The 25,231-nt window shown below is 48.1% G+C and overlaps 1 protein-coding gene and 1 pseudogene across 1 annotated transcript in view; both read right to left on the bottom strand.

The window, feature by feature from the left end:
- KLHL29 (kelch like family member 29) overlaps window positions 1–18,944 on the bottom strand; it is a 325,784-nt gene extending 306,840 nt beyond the window's left edge. Inside the window, exon 1 of the mRNA XM_032172350.2 lies at window positions 18,665–18,944. The gene's annotated coding sequence lies outside the window, so the exon portion shown is untranslated. The remainder of the gene's footprint in view (window positions 1–18,664) is intronic.
- Window positions 5,388–5,888, bottom strand: LOC116480387 (peptidyl-prolyl cis-trans isomerase A-like; annotated as a pseudogene).
- Window positions 18,945–25,231: the final 6,287 nt, after the last annotated feature.

Genomic DNA, 25,231 nt, shown 5'->3' with positions numbered 1-25,231 from the left:
TAAACAGCATCATCACAAAGATAATTATTCTCCTTTCTAAACTTCTGTACGATTTGCTAATGACTGAGTGACTTTTTTTTTTTAATAGTCATCGCCCAGAATCTGCCTCTTTTCTGCTCCCAGGAAACCATCACCTGATATTGATGGGCAGCAATTGAAAATAATAAAATTATGTAAGATGAGCTTGTAATCATCAGCATTTCACAGGAAGCAAAACGCATTTTGTTCTGGCTGAGGAACAGAAAGTTTCTTCCTCATTTTAAATCTGTATCAGAGGTAAAGCCTTCTATTAAAACACAATTCTCTGTACACTTACAGCCTCTGGCAGGCTGCCAAGGAGACTATCATGGAACCACCGCTGCAGAGAAGTAGGCAGTCAAAGGCATCGAGGATTGCTCCTGAGAAAGGAGGCGAAGTCTCCAGAATTCTTGGGAGGGCTCTGCCCACAGCTACCCCCACCTCTTCTGGCCAGGCCTCCCTCTTCAAATGCAAACACACATGCACACACACGCACACGCACACACCCTCTTTTTCTGGGAGAGGCATGGCAAAAATAAACACTGAGAAAATTCTTCCCTGTCTTTTGTGCCTGCACATACACACACACACACACACACACACACACTCCCTCTCTCTCTCTCTTTCTCTTTCTCTCTCTCTGGGTTTCTTCTTCCCCTTTCTTTTCTCTTTTGGATGTATTATTGTTTTCATCATCATTATTATTAATAAATTGCAAAGTCTGCAGTCCAGGACCTGGTTAATTGCACCTTTGTGCTGCATGTAATTTACAGGTACATGTGACCACTTGGGGGCACAGTTATTTGAGAATGCTGGCACTGGCATTCAATAAGGTATGCTTTTAAGGTTTGAAGCCTGCTTTAAGAAAGCCTCAAATCTTGACTCTTACCAGAGCCCCAGCATAGAAGAGAATCCTCAGAATTACTCCTTTAAGGTGAGTCTGAGATTCATTATAAGGGACATTTTTATATGGGATTATACAAAACCATTTGGTTCCTTTCCCACTTAAAAAATTGGTGGTTTAAAAATGTCTTCTACGTGGCGGCCTGTCCTTTCTCTGTTTTCATCAGTCTTAATGTCAGCATGGACATAAACACATGCTGCTCACTATGGGACAGGGACGGGCATGGCAAAATTAACGTTCCTATGATGGTTAATTCTTTTTCCTTGTTAGGTAAATTTTTATCTTTCCCAATATGAAAAATACGCTTATTATTTTAAAAACCAGAAAATGTTATGGTAGAAAGATGACCACTGTTAATATTATGGCACATTTTCAGCCTTTTTATCTATGTTCTTTGTTTTCATATACTTGATATTATAGTGTATACTATATATATAGTATAGTACATCTACAGTGAAAACTATATGTATATATACATATAAGACATATATAAGATTATATATGATATATAAGATATATACACATACATAGATTTAAAGAAATCAGGGATACATATGTATATGTACATATATACACACATATATAAGAAATCAGGGACACACATGTATTAATTAAGTTTCCTTCTTAATTAAAATCTGTTCTCTCAAATAACCAAACTTACAGTGAAATCACTTAAGAAACTTTGTTCTCAATATCCATAGAAATGTTTCATATTTTTCCCATGGTTTTCTGATCAGCAGAAAGGCAAGGAGGGTTATTTACACCACTTTTCCCCAACCCTCCTGCAGTGCCCAAACACACCTGTGAGGACAGGTTCTGACCCAAGACAGGCCAGGCTGTTCAGTTCATAGCTGGGCAGAGCAGGCTGCCGGGGGATGCCAGGGAGACACAAACCCACCAGAGAGAGGAGGAAGGATGGGGGCGCTGGGACTCGGATCGCACGGCCTGGGCCTTCACCAGGGGCCCCTAGGCCCAAGGACCTAGATGAGCACACACTAGGTTAGTGTCCTGGAAAGATTCTAATCCGGTGTGTGGAAAAATGGAGTAAAGTTTATCTTTTCTGGCTCAGATTCAGATGCACAGTCATTTCACGCCCCGGTGAAGGGATCCTTTATTGAGCCACACATTTTAGGAAATCACCCTTATTTCCATAGGACAAGTCAACACTGAGAGAGAGAAAATCCACAAGGTTTGCATTTTCTACCCGGGACAGTGTGAAACAGCACTGGGCTCTCAGATGACCCCTCACCCAGATGGCCCTCCCATCCCCTCCTCCCGCCCATCCTTGATGCTTTTCCCATATCTGGGCTGCTGGGATTCCAGTTCTGGCTCTGCCCCTGGCTGGCAAGCCTCAGGTATGGCGATTCTCTTTTTCTGCCCCTCGCCTGTTGAAAGTGCAAAATGTGCCCAGCATTGGCCTAGATCCTTAGAGGAAAATCAACAACATAATATAAATAAAAGGTGAGGTGATCGGTTTCCGCAGAAGCACATGGTCAGGTCAGCTGGGGACTCCCACGCAGCCCTGAAGCAGTTACCTCGAGAACCTGCCTCAGGCAATCCTCACAGACGTGGGGACTGCTCCCTACAAAGCTGCAGAGGACAGGCAGGATCTGAACCTGGCAGAGCCTTCTAGAGAATGAAGAGGAGAGATGGAAGCTGAGGGTAGCCTCGGCCCAGCCAGAGGCTCCTTGGACCAGGAGACAGTCCCTCTGCTCAGCAATGCACCTTCCTGCCCCTCCCACTACTTCGGGCAGGAGCAGATCGCTTCCTCTGTCCCAGGTCTCCTGTGCCCACACGTGAGCAGGCGTAACGTGTCAGGCCCTGACTTGCTGAGATGGGCTCCACACTCCACGTCTCTGTCATGTGAGCCTCTACACTGAAGCTCTGATGACCACACAGCCCTCGGCTCCTATATAGGTTCAGACACGATAGCAGTGCCGCCAACCTCATTGAGAGATGAATTCAGAAGTCCTTTAGAAATCACAGGTGCACGTCCAAGCTGGGTCTTGCAAGCTTACCTCTCCCAGGTGAGGGTCAATTGTTAGCTGTCAGTGACCTGGTGGACTTAGGGTGGGGACCGGGGGTGTATAGAGTAAGGTTTCTGAATGGAGAGAGGGAAACCGGCATAAATACTTTTTCTCTTGGAGGGCCCCCAAATTCTCTCTGCTCCATGAGGTTCCCCAGTGACCACAGCCCACCCTGATCAGCCTGTCCTGTCTCCACAGCTCTCTACTGTAGAGCAACAGTTGAAGTTGTCACCCACACACTCTCAACTTGTATTGTCTATGTCATGAGACGAGGTACTGCCCAGAAATGTGGAAGCAGAGGAAACTGTCCTCTGCTGAAACCGGCTTTCACACTGATGAATTTGTCCATGTTACTGGAAGGCAGGAATTACCCACCCACCTCCAACAGGCCTACGAAGGCAGACATGGGATAACAAAGGTATTCTTGATGCTATCATATGAGGTAGCTATGCTCCAAGAGATTAACTTGCCTATGATTACACCATGTCCAGGTGGCCAGCTAGTGTTTTCAGCCCAGATCTATTTGCAACAAAGGTGTAGCTTTCCCCCTCTTACACCACTTAGAGACAAGATCTTGCTATAGCACTCAGGCTGGAGTGCGGTGGTGCAATCTTGGCTCACTGCACCCTTAACCAGGAGGTTAATCCTTCTGCCTCTGCCTCCCAAGTAGCTGGGACTACAGGCATGCACCACTACATCTGGCTTTATTTTATTATTTTTTTTTTTTTGTAGAGATGGGGTCTCACTATTATATTTCCCAAGCTGATCTTTATTAACTCCTGGTTGCAAGCAACCCTCCCACCTTGGCCTCCCAAAGTGCTGGGATTACAGGTGTGAGCCACAGTGCCCAGCTGCATGGCTCTGCATTAGGCCTCACCATGTCATGAGATGAGATACTGCCCAGCACTGGGGAAATGGGGAGACACTGACCTCACTGTTGGACTCTGAGGCTACAAACTCACCCAAGAATGGGTCACAGCAGAGAGAGCCAAGTCACTGGAAAGATGGAAAAGCTGTGGTGCTTCAGTCCCAGACTAATGGCTTTAACGTGGCTGAACAGCATCTCAACCAGCCTCAAGGCTTCGATCCAGAAAGGAAGAGGCCAAGCTGGGGACAGGCCACCCAAACCCTGCCTGGGGGAGGGGGCACCCTACTCCTCCACCTCACCCTAGCCCCCTTGGGTATCTGATCACATCTGCAGGTGGCCGTCGGAGCTGGGGATGGGTGTGGCAGCTATCACAGCTCAGGGACGTCAACCTGTTAAGGCCATCCATCTACCTCCTGTCCCTAGTGCTGAGTCACCAAGCAGTCTCCCGACAGTGACTTAGCCATGTGACGGCCTTTGGGGAGAAATCTGCTCAGTGGCACACAAGTGTCTGGTCTGCTAGATGTCATACTTGTAGTGTAAACCAACAAAACACCATTACCTGGAGATCGTTCACTCCAGGTGGGCTGCCAGTCAAAGAGCAAAACCCCAGCACCGAAAACTTGAAGTGTGGCAAGCCCACTCTGCCGGGACACTCCCCAGTGGTCACCTGACATCTTCACTCACTGTTGGCGGTCTCCAAACCACAGTGCCATCCCAGTGTCCACCAACAGGAGAATGAATGCACAAACTGTATGGGATGGAGTACTAGCTAGCAGTAGAGTTAACTCCAGGGACACACATCAGCACAGGTCAACGACAGACGGCAGGCTGAGCAAGACCAGCAAGGCACACAAGAGTGCACACTGTGTGTTTCTGTCTATAAGAACGTCAAGAACAGGCATAAACCCATGATGACTGACATCAGAAAGTGGTTGGAAAGAAGATGGGGGTTGACCAGAAGAGGGCAGGGGGGAACTTTCTGGGGTGATGAAAGTTACACAGGTTCATCATGCAGTTACAGTCACACAGGTTCACAATTATTGAAACTCAGTGAACTGAATACTTGAGGCTGTAGATTTCATTGTATTGCTTCTCAACGATTATACCACGAATAATAATAAATAAATGCAATGCAATGCTCAGCACAGAGCGGGTAACACGGCAAGTGCCCTAGAAGAGCTGCTAAATTGTTAAACACATTTTTTTCCTAAGCGAATTTTAAAAGGAATTTACTAGGAGAATCACTTTGGAATATGTTTGGAAATCTATTTTTTTTATTGTGATGAAACATACATGCCATAACATTTATCATTTTAACCATTTTTTAATGTACAGTTCAGTGGCATTAAGTGCATGCACACTATTTTGCTATTTAGTTTTTATTTCATAATCGTAAATTTAACTCTGTAATCCAGCTAGGCATGGAAGCGAACAAGGAAAACATGGAACCCAAAGGGAACTGCAGTGAGAGCACAAAAATTCTAGGATACTGCGAGCAAATGGGGAGCAGGGGTGCTCTCCTGAGCTACAAAGGAATGGTCGGGTGGTGAAGATAAAACACAAGTCAAATTTACTGGAGTTGTCCACCGTCGGCAATGGTGATCTTCTTGCTAGTCTCGCCATTCCCATGGACCCAAAGTGCTCCGTGGCCTCCATAATCTTCACGCCTTCTTTCACCTTGCCAAATACCACATGCTTGCCATCCAACCACTCAGTAATGGCAGTGCAGGTGAAAAACTGGGAACCATTCATGTTGGGTCCAGCATTTGCCATGGATAAGATGCCAGGGCCTGTATGCTTTAAGATGAGGTTCTCATCATCAAATTTCTCCCTGTAGATGGACTTGCCACCAGTGTCATTATGGTATGTGAAGTCACCACCCTGACACATAAAACCCTGGAATATTTCTGTGAAAGCAGGAACCCTTATAACCAAATCCTTTCTCTCCAGTGTTCAGAGAATGAAAGTTTTCTGCTGTCTTTGGAACCTTGTCTGCAAACAGCTAGAAGGAGACGTGGCCCAAGGGCTCACCATTGACAGCGATGTTGAAGAACACGGCGGGGTTGACCATGGCTGACAGTATGGGGATCCCAGAGGCGGCAGCAGCATCTGCAAAGCCTACATGCATATTGTTTTGCAACCTTCTCTACCATCTATCTCCAGAGCATTTCATTTTCTTAAACTGAAACTCTGCCCATTAAATGATAACTCTCTCCCCACATCCCCTGGCAACTACCATTCTACCTCTGTCTGTGAATCCAATCCATACTACTCTAGGTATCTCATATAGGTGGAATCCTCCAGTAATGGTCCTTTCGTGACTGGCTTATTTCTCTTAGCATAATGTCTTCAAGGTTCATCCATGCTATAGCGTGTGTGAAAACTTCCTTCCTTTTTAAGGCTGAATCATCTTCCACTGTATGTATCTAGTGTATTTTGTTTATTCATTCATCACTGATGGACACTTGGGTTGCTTCTACCTTTTGGCTATTATGAACGTGGTTGCCATGAGCAACACTAGCGTATAAACATCTGTTTGGGTCCCAGCTTTCACTTTTTTTGGTATAGGCTCAGAAGTAGAATTGCTGGATCAGATGATAATTCTATGTTTAATTTTTTGAAGAATGGCCATAATGTTTTCCATAGCAGTTGCACCATTTTGCATTTTCATGAGCAGTGCATAAGGGTTGCAGTTTCTCCACATCCTCACCAACACTTGTTATTTTCTGGTGTTATTTATAGTCATGCTAATGGATGTGAAGCGGTATATCATTGTGGTTTTGACTTCCATTTCCCCAATAATTAGTGATGTGGAGCATCTTTTCATGTCCTTATTGGCCATGGGTATACCTTCTCTGGAGAGGTGTCTATTCAAGTCCTTTGCCCATTTTCTAATGGAGGTGTTTGTTTGTTGAGTTGAAAGTACGTTTTAATTGCCACTGTGCTGGCCTGAGAACCAAGCCCCACCCTCCCCACTGCCGCATGCTCAGTTCCAGGCAGCAGTGTCACATCCTCCACCCGACCCCATCCCAGCGGCCCACTGGTCACACCCAGCACAGGAGTAAGGGCCCGATGGGCAAGTGCCTCCCATTTTCCTGGGACCAAGGAGACTATACTTGGCCCAGGTGTCTATTTGAGCTATCAAAAAATGTTTCCGGAGATCAGGCATTCTGAGAGGTGTACCAGGCATAAAAACAGCAGACAGTTGCAGCTGTCAAATTGTGACTTCACAGTCAGTGAGTGACCACCCCACCCCTGCTGCCTCCCCCAGAGGTCCTTGTTAACAAAAATGGCTTATTGTGTCTGTAGAATTAAGCTTTAAATTTTAAAACCTGAGCAGGACCGTAGCTCTGAAAAGCCCTGCTCACTCAGTGATGTGAGGGAGAGTGCGTGGGGAGGGGCAAGGGCCAGGGGCCATCACTACAGCCCTCATCTAGAACTGGGGCTGGAGCCCCTGCCACAGGAGGGCCATTTGTGTGCCTTTAATCCAGCAAGGCAGCAGCAGGAGCTGCTCTCCTGACGAGGTTCTCCACGGCTGCCTGCGACCTTCCCTCTGTCCCAGTCACAGGTACCTTCCAGGTCTCACAGCACAAATCCTCCCCCACCCTCCCCGCCATTGCCAGACCTCTAGCCAGGGGCCACTAGAGCAGACCTTGTCAGACACCTGGGGCCAGGGAGGACGCCTCCCTCAAGGTCACAAGTGAGGTGGTGACCTTATACAGAGAAAAAAAGAGCGACTTCCCTGAAACATGCTTTCCATGAAAATCATTTTTCTCAACTTGGGGGAAGAGACGAAACTTTAAAACTGAGAATCATCGTAGAAAAAGGCAGTTTCCCCCACATCATATGAAGCCATCCAGGTGCTTCTTTTTTTTACAACATGTTGCCATAGATGGGTAGATGGGGAAGCTTAGGTGCTTCCCTTTGGCAAATCGAGGCTTCAGCAAGAAATATGTTCCTTTCGCAGTTTGAATATTATTTAAGTTTTGATGATTAAAGCTGGTTGGAATAGCATGAACCGAAGAGATTACAGCAGGCTCTCCTCTAGAAGGATCGGCCGGACAAGCGCACTGCACGCAGCCTCCTGGTCCAACCAGCCCAACTTCCAAATGAGGTATGCACCTTTCCCAAATTCCACGGCCCTTAATTTTGGTTTGAAAAGCCAGGGCTAGGTCATCTTATATGTCTTCCCATTGGCTAAGTAAGCTAAGTCAATGGCAAAATAACTTACCCAAAACAAATAAGCTAATTCAATGGCAGAATAGCCTACCCAAATCTCAAGAGGTCAAAACAGGGCAGCATTGCAACAAATTGGCTTCAGGATGTATGTGGGTGGCTACCAGGGTCAAGACCTGAGGCTCTCACTCAGCATCAGGGGGACAGACTGGGGAGGCACCTAAGTGCAGGGGACGCAGCCCTCCTTATGGCCACCAACAATGGCAGTCAAGTTCCGGGCAGGACAGACCAGGCTGCTGTCCCTGCTAATGTGAGCACCACTGGGTTGGACAGAATTCAGCCCACTTGTTAACCTAAAGGTGGCAATGTTGGCCTCACTGATGAGGGATTCTAGACCCAAGTGTTATAAAATCACGGGACATGTCTTGCTTTGGCAAGACAACTGCAGCTAGGTTTCTTCCAGGCAGTTCTCTACGCCTATTTGCGGTGAAGGATCAGGTTTTGGGTTTTTGTTTACATCACCAATCTGTCAAGAACCAAAATGTGGTCCTACCTTGCATGATTAGCCCACACTCACACCATAGGCGGCTCTCCTGGTAACTCACCACGCAAGTCCAAGACCATGCAAACTGGTCTGTACCTAGTTAATGAGGTGAGCCCATGGATCATGCTGCCACGGCAGTGTTGAATGCAATCGGAGTTTCTGTTTTTTTTTTTTTTTTCTTTTTTGAGACAGTCTCGCTCTGTCGCCCAGGCTGCAGTGCAGTGATGCAATCTCAGCTCACTGCAACCTCTGGCTTCTCGGTTCAAGCAATTCTCCTGTCTCAGCCTCCTGAGTAGCTGGGATTACAGGCACATGCCATCATGCCTGGCTAAGTTTTGTAGTTCTAGTAGTGACGGGGTTTCACCATGTTGATGAGGCTGGTCTCAAACTCCTGACCTCATGATCCGCCCGCCTCGGCCTCCCAAAGTGCTGGGATCACAGGCATGAGCCACCATGCCTGGCCTGCAATCATAGTTTCTAAATGCTTATTCCCAATTTATCTCAGCACACACTGGTAACAGTGTGGAAACAGACACATATCTGTGACCTTAGCTGGAGTAGCACCATTTTCTACCCCTCTCTACTGTGATGGAGAGACAAGTCAATAGCAACAGCAGCCAATATAGGTGGTTAGGCAGAACCCAGTGGACCCATGGGTCATGGCCACAGCAGCATTCACAACCTGGTTCTCTCTGCTCTGGACTGTCTCACAGAATTTCTCAGGAAATTCCTGGACTGGACCACTCATTTCCATGGACTTCCTCGTTAGATGTGGTGCCCTGTCTCCTTCCTCTGTCACCTCAGCACAATTCATTGAGCTCACAGTATTTGAACAACGAATATCCAGCCTGTGCCAGGACCAAGGAAGGCTAAAAGACAAAGTCCTTCCCTTCAAGGACCATGATCCCCAAGACGAGTCCAGAAATAACCACTGATGTTACTGATTTGGCATATGCCAGTACAGTTCTAAGCACTTTGCAAACAGGAACTCATTTAATCCTCAAGTATTTAATCTTCGTGGATCCAAATCAGCATACCCCAGGAAGCCTTCTGACCACAAAGAAAGGAGTCAGATAGACCTAAGCCTTGCAGGCAAATTCAGAATTGAATTTTTGTTCCATTTGCAAAGATGAGGCCAGCACATTTAAGTCTGAAGGTACTTGAAATCATACTGGTGAGTCTCTTTAAATTTATTTCACACTTTAAAAGAAAATTAGCTGGACCTCAACTTATTATGTCAACTGTGATAATCAGTGAGCAATGTGGCTAAACATATGATTTTTTTTATTCAAATAAGCAATTTATATTCCCTAGTAAAGGGAATATTAGCTCTCTTCCTTCTCCATAGGTAGGCAGGTGTCTGGAGGACAAGCTCCTTCCTCCCTGTAACCCATCCAGCACCCATCATAGGCCTGGCACCCATGTTTGTTGATCTGAATTTGGGCAAATGCTTGGGTCTCTCTAAATCAGCTGCAGAATAGGAATACCACCACTGTGAAGTCACCCATGCGACAGGGTGAGCAAAAATGAGATGCCACGGGAAAGGCAGTGCTCTTCCCACTGTGCCTTTTCAGTAAACAGTTATTCAATCTATCCTCATTTAGAAGCTCCAGGAGCTGAATATATATCCTTAAAGTTCCTTGGGAGGCTAAGCTTAGCTGCAGGTTTGATCCAGAAGCAGATGCTTAAAGCTGGAAGATGTGAAAAGTGAAGGTAAAGGAGAAAGGGAAGGTTGTTTTGTTTTTTCTGTTTTCAATCCCAATTTCACCATTCCTCACCACTTCTCAGTGTTACTAAATGACCAAAAGGAAAGCAGGGATGTTCTGGCCACTGTTGGGTCTCTAATTTGATCTAAGCCTTTGGCATTTGCTTTGCACAAAACAGAGATACAGAGTTCTCTTGTCTGCTCTTCCCTCACCGCCCACACCTCCAACTTGCTTCTAGGAGCTTTGCAGGGAAGCCTCAAGAAGAGGAAGCCTCATGCTTGACATTACCTCTAGGGTAGAGACAAGCCCAGGGGGAAGGGAGGGGCAGCAGCGGAGCTACACAGGAGTGACTGTGCCAGTGCTGGGCCAGCAGTCAGGTGGCACCAGCCTCCCCACACCCTGAACCTCCTGTGTGGTCCAGATCCCAGGCACTGCAACCACGCCTTTCTCAAGGAGAATCTCAGACTGAAGAAGTCCCTCCTTGGCTGAATGTAGGTTGAAGGAGGTAAAACAGAGCAAACACATTTTTGTGGTGTGTGCTCCAGGCTCTATTCACACCCATCTCGAGAAAAAACTAATATAAAGAATAAAAATAGAACAGAAGAAGTTGGAAAATACAGTGTTATCACCCTTCCCAAACTGCCTCTGTGATTTCCAGGTGTTTCATTTTTTCCTTAAAACGATGCTTTTGTGAACTACTACAAATCTTGAAATCTGAGCACAGACAACACCCCACAAGGAAAGCCCCTGAGAGAGGACAGACGGCACGGATGCTCAGAAGCGCCAGACAGACCCAGGTTGTCACTGCAATGATGAAGCTCCAAGAGAGGATTAGTCTTCAAAATCTCAAGTCATAAATCCTAGAAGATTCCATCCAGATTAGAATTCATCAATAAGCATATTTAATAGATATATGCCCAAATATAGCATCAAAAATTCCACACAATGACAAACCATGAACATGTGACTACACAGCCACGGAGTGAAAAGAACATCCAAAAAGTCGGCTTTGATGTCTGTTATCTGACACCTTATCTGGGCAAACATTTTTACCAAAGAGTTTTGTGCCAGGCACCAGGCTATGCATCGGTATGCAAAAATGAACAAGCCCGGGTCAGCGATTAGTGGTTCTGGATGAATCTTTAAACCTTTCTACATTGTTTTTATTCTTTGATTTGCTATTTATTTACTATGCTGGCTCAAGATAGAAACAGATGCCATTCAAACACCTAAAAGTTCTCATTAGCCTTCCAGAAACCACAGTAAATGGAAGCAGGTGTGCAAATCCAAAAGGTATCATGAATGTTGGTGAGACTTGATTAATATTGTTATTTTAGCTCACATTCCTTCTACTAGATCGATTTTACATAAAATGTTAATTAGTATAGACAACACAGTACCTGGTATAGGCAGTGTGAAGTGGTGCAGATGCATGGGAAAAAACAAAGACACAGGCGCACATGCACACATGAATAGGGGTGTGTGTGTGGAAAGGAAAACACAGACAGACTGGTAGCTGAGGGATCTGTGTTCAAACCCAGCTGAACAACGTGGCTAGGTTTGTGGCCTTAGGCCAGTTGATTACCACTGAGCCTCATCTTCATTTGTAAAATGTGGATAATCCCTACCTCGAAGCATTGATATGAGGATTAGAGATAATATATGTAAAGTACTCGGATATAGTGAGCAGCCATAACTGGAAGCTATTATTATTATTATATTATTGGGGCGTAATAAAGGTTTGGTGATTGAATAATAGGTAGATTAGCTGACCTCAAAAATCCACATCAACTCTAAAATTATGATACTAAAGATGGAATTAAAAGTTCACACATCAAATCAACTCAAGGGTATTTTTAACTATTGGAATTGTGATGCAAATGTCTTACGCTTTTCAGAATTACTGATAGTGAGACTTACAGAACACAATATATATACATGCCCTGGTGTGCGATTAAAACATTTATGATTGAAATTGAACAGGACTGGCACCTACGGTTTCTGAGATCTCTAGGGGTTGCTGCTGTCTCTTCTTCCACAGCTACTTTTCCTAAGCCCCCTTTGTAGAGCACTTCCCCAGGCCACTGTAATGTGGGTTTATGGAGGTTATCTGTTTTCACCCTCACAACCACCCTAGATAGCCACTACTGCTCCTTCCAATTTCATAAAAGAAAACTGAGGCTGGGTGAGATTAAGGATCTTTTCAAGGTCACACAGCTAGGAGGCACTGGAGACGGGACTTCAACGTGGACAGGAAGCCCATGTTTCTATTCCCTCTGCAGTATCACTGCAACTAGGACAAGCCCCCAAGCAAAGCATGAGATCAGAGACTCGGGAGGAAATGCATACACAGAAAAGGAAGAACAAATGTCAGTAACATCTACTGCATTCTTTATTGGACAGTATTCTGTGTGACTGCATTCTCACCAAGTCTCTTCAATTGAAAACTTATATAATTTGTTAGCGTTAAAAGTCAAAATAGGGCTGGGCACAGTGGCTAATGCCTATAATCCCAGAGTGAACTTTGGGAGGCAGAGACGGGCGAATCACCTGAGGTTGGGAGTTCGAGACCAGCCTGACCAACATGGAGAAACCGCATCTCTACTAAAAATACAAAATCAGCTGGGCATAGTGGCACATGCCTGTAATCCTAGCTACTCAGGAGGCTGAGGCAGGAGAATTACTTGAACCCTTGAACGTGGGAGGCAGAGGTGGCAGTGAGCCAAGATCACACCATTACACTCCAGCCTGAGCAACAAGATGAAAACTCCATCTCAAAACAAAGAAAACATCAAAATAACAGCAATTCCACCTCTAGGTATAGACCCAGAAACACTGAAAACAGGATGTCTTATACTCCTGTTCACAGCAGCGTTATTCTCAGTAGCTACAACATGGAAGCAACCCAAATCTCCATCAACAGATGAATGGACAAACAAAATGTAGTCCATACATGCAATGGAATATTATTCAACCTTAAAAAGGAAGGAAATCCTGTCCCATGCCACAAGATGTGATAAACCTGGAAGACATTATGCTAAGTTTAACAAGCCCATCACAAAGGGACGAATGTGGCATGATTCCACTCACGTGAGGAATCTAAGGTAGTTAAATGTATAAACAGGAAGTAGAATGGCGGATGCCAGGGGCTGAGGGAGGTGGGAATGGGGACATGATGTTTAATGGGTATATACTTTCAGTTCTCCAAGACGAAGGGTTCTGGAGCTTGCTTGCACAACAGTGTGAATGCTACGAATGCACAGTTAAAAATGGTAAAGGTAGCTCATGCCTGTAATCCCAGCACTTTGGGAAGCCGAGGCGGGTGGATCACCCGAGGTCAGGAGTTCGAGACCAGCCTGGCCAACATGGTGAAACCCCGTCTCTACTAAAAATACAAAAAATTTGCTGGGCGTGGTGGCAGGTGCCTGTAATCCCAGCTACTCTGGAGGCTGAGGCAGGAGAATCGCATGAACCCGGGAGGCAGGGGTTGCAGCGAGCCAAGATTGTGTCATTGCACTCCAGCCTGAGTGACAGAGTGAAACTCCTTCTCAAAAAAAAAAAAAAAAGGTAAAGATGGTAAATTTTATGTGTTTTTAAACCATGGTTTAAACAAAGTGACAGAACATATATTTGTGTATATATAACTGTATATATGTATGTGTATATACATGTGTGATTATCTGTTTACAAATATATATACACACATACATATATCCTTAAAATGATCAATGATTTTAAAATGTCAAAAACCTACAAATTATAACAATAGACACCTGCGAGGCCAATGGCAGCCTGTAAATGTCCTAGAGGCTGTCTTCTTTGCGCACGCTGGATCCCCGGCCACAACCCTGCTCGCCGTTCTTGTTCCAGCTTGTGAGTCATCATTTGCTGCTGCACAGTCGAGAGTCTCTGAACTACTTGAATTTCATGCAGATACCCTCTCGTACAGAAAATGAGAACTCTTCTCCTTTCTACCCTAAAGGTGGAAATGCTCCCAAACGATAAAACTGATTTTACAAAGAACTCTGTTGCTACTTCCAGTGATCAACTTGCCTCATCTTAATTGGCAGTTTCAGTTTTCCTGTTTTCAAGTGGTTTCCTTGAAGAAAGCACAGGCTGCATTTACTGTGGGAGAAGTAAGCCTGTGGCGGTTGTAGGAAGAACCATAGAGTTTGCTTTCAGGGTGGTCCTGATCTCAGCATTTTCGATCTAAGGTGCAGGTAAAGAATTTGGATACATCTTTCCTTCTAAACCAAAATTAAGACCATTTTCTATGGTAAAATTTACTTCAGACAAAAGTACATTAGAGGAATTATGCTACCTAATTTTTTAGCATATCAGGCGATGACCCCAGATTACTTGATAAAAACTGACTATCTTCTACACAAACTACAGATATTCTACCAGCTTCCAAACATTTGCGTGGATATGTGCCTAGCACAGTGAAAGATGCTAAGACAGGCCTGGGAAACATATGATTTATCTGTTTAAACTTATATTCCCCCCCCCCCCCTTTTTTTTTTTCTGAGACTGGGTCTTGCTCTGCCGCCCAGTGCAGGGCGTGATCACGGTTCACTGCAGCCTCAAATTCCTGGGCTCCAGCAGTCCTCCCATCCACTAACACATTTCTTGTTCTCCAGTCCTCTTACATAGTAACTGCCTTGGTTTATCCTCATTCAGCACCACTAAAGGCTGGATTTCTTATTCATGATGTTTCTTCCTCCTCCTATCCCTAAGTAGACACTTAGTTAACTGATTACAGAATCACAAAGTTGGTTATAATTCTATTTCTTCATCTGACTTTGAACTTAAGTGTTCCAATTACTTTGTCTGATCCTAATAAGTCAGTAGCGTGCTAATGCTTGCCTTGATATTTCTGAAATATACAGGGTTGTGATTAGCATGGGATTGCATCATTAGAAAGCTAAGTTGAAAGTGGGTGAGCAAAATCATCACTCGCATTTAAGTAAAACTGCCTGTTCAGTGGACTTACAATGTTACTATGATCCTAGGGGCACTATATGCTGTGACTAAATATATATTGTATTTGGAAAATCCTCTGCTGTTCTGAAACCTTCTGGCTTTGACCACTACCAGAAAAGACCCCAGGACAGACCTGCTCTAATATAGTCTCGAAGTCTTTCCAAGCCAGATACAACCGATGACACAAAGAATGCCTAAGCCATAACAGTACTGGGATTTTAAAAAAAAAAAAAAAAAAAAGAAGAAGAAGAAAGAAAAAAAGGAAGGAAGCAAAAAGGAGGAAGGAAGGAAAAACTTTTGTTAGTTCTGCTGGACTGAATTGATGTCTCCTGGCCAAAAAGTGAGAAAGCGTTACAGTAAGCCTGCTGAAAGAGGAAAAAAAAAAACAAAAAAACCATCTACAGATACATATCAAATGAGATGCTAAAAAATGACATTAGTATTAGGGGTGCTATTTGAGTCTATGAAAAAAATTAACTCCTTTATATCTGTATGTAGCTGGGAATAGTGTAGGCTTGTAGAAACTAGCAGAAAAAAAGAAGGAAGTACTTTAAACTAGGAATGGTTTGTAGCCAAATCAATTGATAAAAGAAATAAAAAGATGGCACAACTAAAATTGATGCGAAAGATTTATAAGGTTGACTAAATAAACAAAAATGAATGGATCACCATGGAAATGCATGAATATTGAAATAAGCAAGACTTGAATAGACTAATGATGTGCCTCACTTAAACGGACAGGTGTTGATAACAACAGTGACACTCAATCCACACCAACCGCCACACTTCCAACATGTTTATTCCTAGAAAACACACTGGATTTAAAGGTTCCTTTGGCAATAGTTTATAAGCAAAATGCATTTTCCAGTCTTAAAGTGTGCTCATCCACTGGAGAAACAAAAAAAGGTTTTTATCCATTTTGTTCCTAGATAAGAGGAGCTGCAGTTAGCAAAAGTCATTCTCCTGGGCTCTACTAGTCTTTGTTTCAATAAACCTCCCACAAACCTGAATTCTCAGTCTTGCTTGTCTACCACACTGAGTACTTGAAGTATGACCACCACTCATTAGAAACACAATTAAAAAGACACAACACTAGATCCCCACCCCCCATCACATTCAGATGAAAACCAATAACCCTTAATCTATTTGTTACCATGGCTACCATAGGATATTTTATTTCAGTAAAACTCTAGGTATTTCGTTTGGATTGCTGCTTGCAAATGAAAGTTGGAGACCTATAAATTTCCATAACCACACTAGAAATGGAGAGACCGAGGAGAAGAAAATGTTTTTCTTAATCATAGGCAAATATGGTTTATAAGATGTTTGTGCAGAAAAGTTATTAAAATTGGTTAGATGCATCAGCCCATAAACCAATTTAAATGCCATTAAATTCATATAGAGTTTAAAGGCACATGTGCTAGTAATTCCCTGATTTATAGCAGGGTGATAAATCAAGTGCATTCCAGCACAATGTATGGGACGGAGACTATTCATCAGTAGCACACAGCTCCATACCTGTATAAACACCTAGATTATGGACTAATCAAATACACGCATGCCAACCAGCTTTTAAAGTATTCACTAGTGCTTACTGGACATGTTTTCTCTAAGTGTCAGAATGAACAATCTATAAAATTGTTCATTCTCCTCCCTCACAAAAAAATTAAAAAGCTCTATACCTTCCTTCCATAATAATAACAATAATAATAAATCAGGAATGAGGTGGGACAAGTCTGTTGTCATTCATCTGAAAATGAAGCAATTCCTCAAATCTGCCCTCCCAGGGCTGAGTTAGTGATAAGACCACACGGCCAGGAAGAAACTCTGTAGTGACTAGACAGATGACTTTAAAGAGACTGAAACTAGGATAAATACAGCCGTAACCAGGACAGATCTGTCATTGCAAGAGGAGTCCGAATCCCAGCGTTGCTGGACTGGAGAGAGGCTGGAACCTGCAGCAGCGGGACCGGGATGCGGCTGAGCTGCCGGAGTGGAAGTTTCGCGGGCAGCGGCAGCTCGGCGTCCTCCACGGTCTGGTCCCTCCAACGCCGAGGTCTCGCCTAATGCTACATAAATACCTGCGTCCACGATTCGCCCGGGGCGCGCCGCGGCGCAAGCACGGGAGGGAGGGAGGAGAACGTTTGCAGAGCGGCAGGGATGGCAGCGGCGGCGGCGGCGGCGGCGGCAGCTCCTTACCCATCAGCATCCCTGGGGGCCCGCGCGAGGGCCCGCCAACGGACCGCGTCTGCCGCTCGGTTCCAGAGCCCAGGGACGACAACTGGCTTCTCAGCGGGCGGACCCAGGCATCCGAGACTCGCGCGTGGCCGCCACCCCCTCTTCCGAGACGGCTGGCCGCAGGCAGGCAGCGCGTCCCCGCCTTCCCCAGGCAACGCAGAGGCGACCTGCCCTAGGAGCCGCCTCCGACCTACCCCGGCTCCCAACACCGCGCTTCGGCCCCGGGCAAGCACGTCCCTCCCTCGGGGCCCGGGGCCGAGGCTGCCCAGCGCGGGCACCCGCGCGGCGACCGCAGATAACCCTCGCGCTCTCAGCCCGCTCCAGGCCACGGAGACCGGGACGCGAGCCCTGGGCCCCCCCGGGCCCCCTGAGGCCATCGGGGCGCGCGTTCACACTCCCACACTACACATCTCCAGGTCCACCCTGTCCCACACATCAACAACCCCTCCCCACCAACACTACCTCCTGGCCCCTTCGCTGTCCCCGTGAGCTCCCCTTTCCGCGTCCCCCCACAACACGCTGGCACCCACAAGGTGCCAAGGGAAGTGCGCGTGTGTGTGTCGAGGTGGGGTGGGTCACAATAAGGTCTGTGCGGGTTCCCTCCCGACGGTTTTCGAGCTCCTCTACCTCGAAAGTTACTTGGGATTGAGTAAATAGACCCAGTCCCCAAATGCAGGATCAGAGGACGCGAGGGGCAGAAAACTCCAACCTGGCTTCTCGCTGCACAGAGGCGCGCACCTCCCCAAAGGACAGTGCGCGCGGCCGTCCCTGGGGGCCAGCCCTCTGGCGCCTCCAGGCCCCCTGCCCGGCCGGGGCCCTGGGCCGCTCAGGGGAACGTGGCCTGGAGAGGGGCGCGCGCCGCCGGGCCCAGCAGGGGGGCTGCTCAGGCCAGGGGTCACACTCGCCTCCAGCACCTCCGACCACCGTGACAGTGGCCCCAGGCAGCCCCGGTGCATACACACCCGGCGGCAGGAAGTTTTTTCCCCCCCTTTTTCCCCCCGGAGCAGCGCAGGCGCAAGGGCTCCTGCAGCCTGCGAGTCCAGACGCGGGAGGCTCCTGTCGCCGCCGCCGCCGGAGCCGAGCCCAGCGTTCCGGGTTCCGGCCCCGCTCCCACGCCCGGCCCGGCCCCGCGCGGCGGCTAGGACCTGGGTCTCCCTCCGGCGCCGCATCCGAGGCGCTCCAGCCCGGCCCGGCTCTTACCTCCGGCCGCGCGGCTCCGGCCCCGGCCCGACGCGCAGAGAGCCCGGGGTCGCGGGTGGGCGCAGGAGGGCTGATGGAGAGCGGACGGCGCCGGCGGGTAGCGGTGGCTGGGGCCGCTCGGGTCCTGGCCGGAGGAAACGGATCCAGGTCCTCCTCCTCGCGTTCCTGCTCTCCGCCTTCTCCCCTCGTTCCTTCTCCTCCTCCTCCGCCGCCGCCGCCTCCCGGCAGCCCAGGGAGGATGCCCGGGAGAGGGAAGTCGGTCCTCCTGCCTGTCAGCCTGTGCGGCTATGCGCGGTGCGGCGCGGCTCTCATCGAGGCGGCGGCGGCGGCGGCGGCTCCGGCAGCATCGCCCCCGCCCTCTCCCCGCAGCCGCGGCGGCCGCGGGGCTGGGGCTGGCTCCGGGCTCGCGGCTCGGGCTCCGGGCGGGGGCTGCGCTCAAGCGCGGCGACCGCCGGGGCTGCGGACGGGCGCTGCGGAGCCGGGGCCGGGGCTGGAGCTGCGGCGAGATCCGCGGTGGCGGGGACGGCGGCGGCGGCGCGGGGGCTGGCGCGGCCGCGGCGCGGGGACCATGCTCCCTTCTGGCTCGCTCCGCTCCGAGTACCGTCTGCTTTAGCTGCGAGGGAGGCGGGCTTCGGCGCGCAGCCAGGGGCGGGCGGAGCCAATCACGGGCGCCCGAGTGGGCGGGGGTGGCGGGTGGGGGAGGCGGGGCCCCCTGGCCCGGCCCGGCCCGGCCCGGCTGGGCCCCGTGCGCAGCTCCCCCGGCCCGAGGGATCGCCGGCGGCCGCGCGCCCGGTCCGGGGTTGGAGTGCTCGCGGGTGTGTCCGTCGGTCCGTCTGTCCGCCGCCCCCGCCCCCCGCGGTGGCCCCCGGCTCTCCTGGCTCCGCGGCCGCGCCCGGCATACGCACGGCGCGTGGCACGGGCTGCTCCGTCGTGGCCTCCTGGCCCTGCGGGCCCAGGGTTGGGGGACCGGGACTGAGGCGAGCTCCCCGTCTGCTCTCAACACCTGAGGAAACTGGCGGAAAAGTTTGAGAAGGAAAAAGTCCAATAGTCTTTCAGCTTCCGCCCTCTTTATGACACTCCAGCCTTGGAAAGGAGCAGGAATTGTCTACACCTCTGAAGGACCAGGGAGAGCCCTGCAAAGTGTCCACCAGCCTTTTGAGTCAGCCCTGCCTGTCCTGGGGCGCGCGACTTTTCTGTTCATACTGATCCTTAGGAATCCAGGAAGCCTTCTCTGTTTAACAGCCTGACCAGCCTTTGATGTCTACACCGACTACTCACCCCCACCACAGCCCGCTGTCTCTCACACTGTCTACACTGACTTCTCAGTCCCACCACCTCTCGGTCTACACATGCTGTCTACACAGACCCTAACTTCTAACCCTAATAGAAGAGATTTGGCCAGAGAGGCGTGTAGGACCCCCAGTGAGGGCTTTTCCATTATGCTAGAATATTTCACTCTGGGCACAGTCTTCCCCACCCCTGAATGCTCTCCTGATCTGGTTTTTATTCCCCGACCTCTCCCTCCTCCCCTACATCCCCTTTACCTGGTTTTGAGTTTCAGAGGAAATACCTGTACCTGCCCTCCTCCTCCACCCCTGCCTGAATGTAAAGGCCTGAGGGCCCCATCCTCATCCTCCACCCTCCCTCCGCTCCCCCAGGTAAAGGCCTGAGGCCTGAGGCCTTGCTAGAAATTGGAGATGGGGTGCAGTAGGTAGTGTGGGTAGCTGGCTGTGGGGGCTCAGCTGGGAGGAGCCGGCCTGGGGAGGGCTTTGCCAGTCCCTGCCCCCATCTGCCAGGGCCAAGGAGGACTGAGCCGGTAAATCCTTTCTTCTCAGCTCCCCAGCTGTGATGTCTGATCCAGGCCTCTGCTCTCCTTGGCTGTAAACTCAGCGCACGGATTGTGTCTTCTTTAATATCTTGTAGGAAGCAGAGTACAGTGTAGTGGCTGATAAATAATAAATAATAATAATCTACTGAGGGTAGCAGGAGCACTGTCAGAAACGGAATGAGGACGCCGGGGAAATGGCCCACTAGTGTCAGAATAACTGCATTTCCTGGAAAAAACATCCAACAAAGTTTGTATATGTGAAGCCCGGGACTCAGGGGAGGGGACAGAGCGGAGCACTTCAGGGAGGAAGCCGCCCTTCATGGGGAGGACAGCCAGGAAAACTGGCGTGACCTTAAGAGAGGGTGACAGAGGTGCCAAAAAGGGGAGCAGGAGTGGGGGGAGGAGGAGAAAAGCTCCCCAAGCGTCCTCAGACAACACCTGAAGGTGATTGATAGCTTTGGTTTGAGTACTATGTTCTTAAAATGGTATATGGAAAGTGATAGAAGAGTACTAGATAGCAAAATGGAAAAAAGAGGGATTTCTTGGGATTTCAAATTGATACACAGGTCAACTCAATGCAAAAAGAAGGAGAACAAAGCCACAGGCGTGTGTCTGTTCATCCAGGTTGTAGGAAGCTGTCCTCTGAGATAATCTCCATGGATCCACTGACTGTGAACATGCAAAAGTCCGCCCAGCCGCATTCTGGAGTAGCGCCCTGTGTGACAGCTGTAGGCACTACAGAAATGTGGCTAAGGTTTGCAGGGTCTGGGATAGGTTAAGATCTGGCAATGTGAGGCACTCACAGTGTCTTACAGATGATTTTGAATGATCCTCAGTTGAAAGAGGAAAATAGGAACTCCAAGAATCCTTATTCAGCTCCCTCTCCAGATGAAGGAGAAAGGATGCTCCCAGTTTCCCTGCTGGCAGGATCAGAAAAGAGAGCTGTGCTGAGGTCTTATCCAGAGGAGGACCTACTGGGGCCATGGTGGTGCGAAGGGCGCTGGTTCTGGAGCACTGCAGTCTTCAGGGCTGAAGTTTGGTAACAGCTCACCGGGGGAGCCAGCTTGTCAGGGAGAATGAGAAAAGCTGTGTGAACTAGACTCCCAGTGGGCTTGTCTACCCTGTCCTCACCCATCCTCGTTTTATCCAAGCCTTCCGCGTCACTGATGCTCTGCCCTGCTGGGAGCTGTTTAGTGTGGACACAGCCATTTATGAAGGGTCTGTGGTGGTCTGCACATGAATTTCATTTCAGAGTGCTGGTGTTCACATGATCTGTCCCAGCACACCTAGTGTCTTGGCAACATAAACTGGATTTGCATTGTGTCAGGGTTCTCCTCTCTCTCTCTCTCTACATAGATCTTGCTGGTGTCTGGGATCTTTTCTGGGTCATTCTTTGCTCTACTCTGTGGCCCATGGAATGGGCCCCATGACTGGCATGGATCTCTCCGTGTGGTTCATGGGACTCGTGTGTTGTGCCCAGGAACCTCTTCTACCATGGTCAAAGATTTCTCCATGAAGCACAGGATCGACTTGGTGATGTGTTTTCCAAAAGCCAACCCTCCCTGTCCTGAGCCCCAATCTGGGCACTGGGATCAGGACTAATGTGTACACTCCAAGCAGATGGGTAGTGAAGGAGCAGACTCATAGTGCATAGGGAAGTGGACTGGAACACTCCAGAACATCCATTCCCTGCTCAGATCATAGACCATTATCTGTGCAGTCAATCAGACAAGGACTTGTACTGGAAAGGCCACTGTCACCTAAGGAGGAACCAGAGGAAGTCACATCAGGACCACCTGGGGTGCCACATAAACCCACAGTGGCCAAGGTGGACTTCTGTCCTTGTCTGTGTTTATAATAATAGCCACAACAAAAGGACCTTTACCCTGTGGCTACTATATGTCAGGCACTGTACCAAGAACTCTACCCATGATACCTTGTTAATCCTCACAGCAACTTGTGGAGTTGGTGTTATCAGCCCTCAAAACTGAGTTCCAGAGAGGGTAGATGAGAACCTGCAATCCCACAGTAAGTGACAGCGCTGAAATTTGAGCCTGATTATCCCAAAGCCTCTGTTCTTTTTGCCCCACCAAACACACAAATGCAGTTTCTTTTGTCATTAGCCCAGTGCTTTTCCCTTGGAGTAGATACAGTGGATGCTGATTTTTGCCTTCATCAGCAAAAGTCTTCATCCCAGACACATAACTGGAGATCAGTCTTAGAACAGAGAGCACTAATGTAGAAGAAGGGCACGGGTCCCTTTGATTACTGAACACTCAGGTCACTCGGAAGAGTGGAAGCCTCATCAGAAACCTTCGGGTTTGACAGGACGTTTGTTTCCAGGAGCACAGTGGGTGTAAACAGAGCGGCTGCCAGCCTCTGTCCTGGTTGGGGTTTTGTGTTTGCCTTTTTTTTTTTTTTAAACACATTATCCTCTATTAAAACCACCCCTATTTGGCATCAAAAGCATTAATAAATTCCACATAAGGCACAGTCCCTCCAGTGGTTAATCAATCCATAAAAATTTATTTAGCACCTACTGTGTGTCCGGCATTTCAATCCCATGACGTTGATTAAAGCAGGAAGTAAGGAGTCACAGCTGCCAAATTTTCACCATGGCCACCCTGCTCTGTGATGTGTCACAAAGGCATTTGCCAATCATGCAATCAACCATTTACTGAGAACCTGCTTTGTTGCTCAACTCTGTGCTGGCAACTCTCAGGAAGACAGGGAAGGTATAAGGTGGCTTATACGCCAATCATTTTTACCCTGCCTATTTTCCAAAAAGTGATCGAGGTTTCCTAATACAATACTTGGCTGTTGTTCTTGACAAGGGTTAACAGCAGTTGTTATCAAGAACATGCTCACCTGTGGGGAAGAGACTCTCAAGTGTTGTGGGGTTAAGGGGACGATTCCCTAAGAGCTAGGCTGGTCAGGATGGCTTCCTGGAGGAGGAAGGTCTAAGCCTGGACCTGAGAAGGCAGTTTCTGTGGGAGGCAGAGGGAGCCCAGACCAGGCAGAGGGGAAAGCAGGGGCCAAGAGGTCAGAGGAGGGAGGATTGCTGGATTGAAGGACTCATTACCATATGATCATTTCTAAAACACTACTTGTTGCTAAGTCATTTCCTTTGGGTGAAAGTGAAAGTGTATTTCCTTCCCCCCTCCTCCCACCACCCCCAGCCCACCAAATCAGTGAAATATTAGATTCTAAGAGTCAGAATGAAACCAGTGGTGTCTTTTTTTTTGTCATTTTCAATGGCAAGAATTCAGCACCTTTTTTTAGTACCACTTGTTTGCAGGTGGCAGGAGTGCTAATTAGACAGAGCCGCTAACAATTTTCCTGGGTGGCTCTGACTCCCAAACTGACATGAGACACTGCTTGGGCGTTTTAAGAGAGCGGCTTCCGCTCTCTCCATTGATAATGAGATTCTTCATCCATGGTGTCCGGAGGAATGGACTGAATAGTTGCTCCGTATATATTTATTGGTTGTTAAATTGTTGACAGTAATCAAAATGTCACTTCTCTTTTTCAATGTTAAAGAAGGGGCTGGTGTTTCTCTATGATAGATTATTAAAAATAAGACCCAGACGATTGTTAAGATAGATTGCAAAGAAAATTTAGTTTGAATTTTAGAGTGTTTTTTTCACTCACTGAAGTATGTTCACTAATGATAAAATTCAGGAGACTTTTTTTTTTTTGAGACAGAGTCTTACTCTATCACCCAGGCTGGAGCGCAGTGGCACGATCTCAGCTCACTGCAACCTCTACCTTCCAGGTTCAAGAGATTCTCCTGCCTCAGCCTCCCACGTAGCTGAGACTACAGGTGTGCACCACCACACTGGTGAATTTTTATTTTTATTTTTAGTAGAGATGAGGTTTCACCATGTTTGCCAGGCTGGTCTCGAACTCTTGACCTCAAGTGATCTGCCTGCCTCTGCCTCCCAAAGTGCTGGGATTACAGGCCTGAGCCACCACACCTGGCCAAAATTCAGGAGACTTTTGAGAGAGGATTGAGCCCTGATAGCTCTTGGCATAAATGTATTTTTAAGCTGTTTTTAAGAAAAAAGAGGTAAAGGTCCCACCTACCTTCTGTTCAACTCTAGAATCCATCAGTGCCACTGTTTCCATCTCCCTCTGGGTTTTTGGTAGGACGTAGGGCCAGTATCAGGCTTGTGATTATGGTCATTTTGGAGCCCCCAATCGGGCCAGAGGAAGGCCAGTGACCACTCACCCAGCACGGGTGGTGACTGCTCTGCCTTGACTGTCCCCAGGACAGGGACCCTCCACTGTCCTCTGCCCTCTACTGGGACCCAGGCAGCCTGAGAGGGGACCCAGTCCACACGGGCTACGGGGGGAGCACAGCAGGAGGAGATGGGATGATCTTGTGGAGCCTTGGCAGTGAATCTTATTTTCATCAGCAATTTATTGAACACTCCTGGGTCCAGGGCTCTGTCTCAGGAGTTACTGGTAATCACTGTACCCCCACAGCTGAAGTAGCCTGTCACGGTCACAAGCAAATGACAGCCTGTCTTTCAAGACACACATTCTCTATTCTCCCTGCAGATGGAAGTGTTGGGGGTCAAGTATCATGCAGCCTCAGAGTCTGAGATTAACCTCGGTTTGCAGTGTGGAGTATCTAGTGGTTTCAGCCATTTTGGGTCCTCTGGACTATGTAAATCCGTATCTCCTCTTCATGTTCACCCCCACCAGAATCTGTGAAGCTGCACACATTTTCTGTG

This window comes from Hylobates moloch, unplaced genomic scaffold, assembly GCF_009828535.3.
Source record: "Hylobates moloch isolate HMO894 unplaced genomic scaffold, HMol_V3 SCAFFOLD_13, whole genome shotgun sequence".
Lineage (NCBI taxonomy): Eukaryota > Metazoa > Chordata > Mammalia > Primates > Hylobatidae > Hylobates > Hylobates moloch.
This window is presented reverse-complemented; position numbering and strand designations above follow the sequence as displayed.